At 42.9% G+C, this 3798-nt stretch overlaps 1 protein-coding gene and 1 pseudogene across 4 annotated transcripts in view; one reads left to right on the top strand and one right to left on the bottom strand.

Annotated features, from left to right (window-relative positions):
- SBF2 (SET binding factor 2) overlaps positions 1-3798 on the top strand; it is a 319520-nt gene that overhangs the window by 126742 nt on the left and 188980 nt on the right. The window lies entirely within an intron of this gene.
- On the bottom strand, positions 762-2067 carry LOC106727428 (annotated as a pseudogene).

Genomic DNA, 3798 nt, shown 5'->3' with positions numbered 1-3798 from the left:
AAAAAGTTGAAAACAGACCTGACTTGGTAGCCAGAGTTTTTCATATTAAGCTGAATGCTCTTTTAAATGATATCCGTAAATTCCATTTATTTGGTAAAGTAATAGCTAAAATTCATGTCATTGAATTTCAGAAACGTGGACTGCCTCACGCTCACATATTATTTATTTATTTATTTATTTATTTTTGAATCACATAAGGCATTTATTGAGAAGGCCAGCCAACCAAGAAGGCAGGGCACTTACAAGCATTCAAATCCTGTCTTCCCAGTAAGGCGTAGGGGACAGGATTATAAAGGGAAGGGGCTAGGCCAGGGTGAGGCAGCCCTGGAGGTCCACGGATGTCAGCAATTGTCCTTAGTCATCAGGTGATGAGATGATGTTGATGAGGTGATGTTTTGACTCCTGGTGGGTCGGTCTGACCCTGCCTATCAGTTCTGCTTGCTGGATTCACAGCTGACTCACCTCCTTAATCACTTCACACAGGCCTTGAAAAGGAAACTTAAGAAAAATTTAACCCCCTGTTCACATATAAGAAACTTAGCCCCCTAGTTACATAAGTATATGTGTTCTAAGATTTAAAATATGATTATTTTTCAGATTAATTCAGGTGCTCTATCAGATTATAGAACCCCACTATTAAATCCCTCCACCCCTCTCCCTTTTTCACACCTCCCTCCCCCATCAGAGCTGTCTGCCTGTTCTACAGTGTGTTTTTATAGTTTGTTCTTTCTCTGACTGGCGTATTTCATTTAGCATAATGTTCAAATAAAGTTACTTGTGACGATACCTAAGGAGACCCAAGCGAGATTCCACTTAAAATTTGTAAGCATGAGCCTGAGTGCCTTTGTCCACCGCTCCTCTGTGTTCAGGCGGGTTCTGATGGAGTAGAACTCACCAGCTCCCGGGTCTCCCATCAGGCCGTCCCCTACGTGGATGGTGTAGGGCATGCAGAGGGCGGGCTCGCCCTTCTCCGCTGCCTCCTTGAACTGCTGCATGCAGTCCAGGAAGGCCACCATCGCCTTGTCAAACTTGTTATCCACGAGAGCACTCTGCCCCCACGTGCAGAACAAGGGCAGCTCCACGGAATCGTCTGTTAACAACTTCAGGTAGGAGTGGTCTCCGCAAGGGCTGAGCCAGTACCTCTGAAACTGCAGACCGACTGTGTTAGGGCCAGGAGCAGCAAGGCCGTGTGCCCTCAGGCTGTGTTGATCTCACTCCAGCTCCAGGGGACAGTGGGGTTGCAGCCCAATCTGAAGCTATTGATGATGGCCATCACAGCAGATCTCAAACGCAGCCTTGAAGGCATTGGTTCTCTTCAGCCAGGTGCGCTGGGTCTGGGCATACAGCAGCCGGTCCTCCACACTGCACAGCTCATCCTGCAGTTCCAGTTGCTGCCATTGCAGCTCACTGAGGTCCCTGTAGTACTGCCTTTCCTGCTGCTCCAGCGTCTCCATCTCTGCCCAGGCTGTCTCCAGAGCCATAGCTGCCCGTTCTTGGTTCTTCTCCACCTCCTCCAGCTCCACGGCCTTCAGCTCCTCCTGCAGTGTCTCCCTCGCGTCCTCACTTAATCCATCCCTGGTCTCCAAACAGCGCTGGTAGTTCTGAATGTCAGATTCTGAGGCCCTGCGCTGGGTGTCCAGCTGCTCCAGAAGACTGTCAGTACAGCCCTGACACGGGGTGGCCCAGCTCTTCACCGTCTAGGATGTCAAAGACACCGCTTGTGGCTCTCTGGATGCTACTGAGAGTCCCCGCAGAGCCCAGCTCCCCGAGCAGGGTGAAGTTGCTGGGACTGGACCAGGAAATCTTGTCCTCACTGAGGATGGTCCAGCCGGAGGCTCTCTCCTGCAGCTCTTCAAGGTCTGTCTCTATCCCGGAGGCAGAGCCTTCCTCCTGAGCTGCTCCTGGTTCCCCCTGGGCTGAGGGGAATTTCGAAGCTGCAGGTTCTTGGCTGAGGTCAAGGCCCAAGGTCTCCGAGGAACTAGTCAGCTTCAGGGGCCCGTGGCAGAAATGGCACATGAAGCGGATGGAGGATATGGTGGAGGTTTTGACTCTAAGTTTCCTCAACATATTATTGATATTAGATAGTGAGTCCAAATTACGTTCCTCTAATTAATTCCCTTTCAATGTGCACGAATTTCATGCACCGGGCTACTAGTATATATATAAAGAGCAGGGGCTCTGTCACCACTGTAGCCTTAGTGCTTGGTACTAGTAGACACCAAGTAAAATATGTTAAATTCATAAATGAGTTTACACATCACTAATCATCTTTTATAGTTTATATGCCAACCTTATAACCTCTCTGAATCTCCACTTGCTTGTCTATAAAATGAGGAGGCTGAATTAGATGTTTTTCTAAGGTCCCTTTTAGCTTTTAACAGCGGTCTCTGAACCCAGGCCTTAATTCTATAATTTATAATTTACTGCAAGTGTGACTTTTGGCAAATGATCTAACTCTCTTGATATATAAGGTTTCTCTTTTATAAATAGATCATGATAATAGTACCCACTTCAGAGGGTTGTTGGGTTTAATGAGATAATGCACTTACATCTCCAAGAATATAGACCTATTGGAAGAATATAGATCTTTGCCTCTTTGGTTTGCTGCAAAATCCCCATCACCTGGAACAATGCCAACACATAGTATGTGCTCAATAAAGCACGTTTTATTTGCTTTAATTATATTATGCAAATTCTTAAACATATAGAAAATAAAAGCAAGTATTATGATGAACCCCAGTGCACTTTACCCAGCTTTAAAAATTATCAGCATTTTGTCACTCTTAAAATTTAAGGCCTTAATTTTTTTAGGGGGAGACACTTTAAAGCAAACCCTAGACACCATTTTTCACTTGTAAATATATTAGTATATATATCTCTAACTGATTGGGGCTTTTTTTTTTTTTTACATTACCAATCTTCCATTATGATATTTAACAAATTAATTATAATTTTGAATAACTTCTTAATATCTAATAACTAACATATTTTTAAATTTAAAAAATTGTCTAAAAATATCTTGATTTATTCAAAGCAGAATTTAAAATTTGGTTGTTATTTCTTAAACTTATTCTGTCATTGTCCCTTTTTTGGGGGGGGGGTGATAGAGAAACTGGGTAATTTGTCTAATGGAATGCCCTACATTCTGGATTTGACTAATTCCCCATATTGTTATTTAACTTGTACCTCTCTTCCCCATAGTTTTTATAAAGTGATAATTGGGTTTATAGGCTTGAATAGATTGATTCACTTTTAATTTTTAAAGCAAGACTACTTCAAAGATTATGCTAGATTTTCTATGGTATCACATCAAGAATCCTCCTATATAATAAAAGGCTAATATGCAAATTGTCCCCTCGACCGGGAGTTTGACTGGGAGTTCAACCAGGGGCTGGGGCCAGCTGGCCAACCACTCGTGGCCCCTCCCCCTGACCAGCCCTGTCTGATTGGCCCTGATCGGGGTAGGCCGGCCAGACCCCACCTATGCATGAATTCTTGCACCGGGCCTCTAGTAACTTAATATCTGGTTGTTCTACTTTTAGTGATGTTAAAATTGACCCTGGACTTTCTCTTAATGTTTTTAATATCTATTGATAATCATTTATTAAATATATTATTTCAGTAGGAATGGCAAAAAGGTGATTTCCTCATTCTTTTGTTTCTTCTGCATTTATTAACTAAAATTCTTCTATAAAATGGAACTTTTATCAACTATAGTTTGACCATAAAAGACAGTAAATTTTTTTTTTTAAATATTTTATTGATTTTTTACCGAGAGGAAGGGAGAGTAGAGAGCTA

Source organism: Myotis brandtii, unplaced genomic scaffold (genome assembly GCF_000412655.1).
Source record: "Myotis brandtii unplaced genomic scaffold, ASM41265v1 scaffold422, whole genome shotgun sequence".
Lineage (NCBI taxonomy): Eukaryota > Metazoa > Chordata > Mammalia > Chiroptera > Vespertilionidae > Myotis > Myotis brandtii.
Note: the sequence above shows the minus strand (reverse complement) of the source record. Positions and strands in the feature narration are given on the sequence as shown.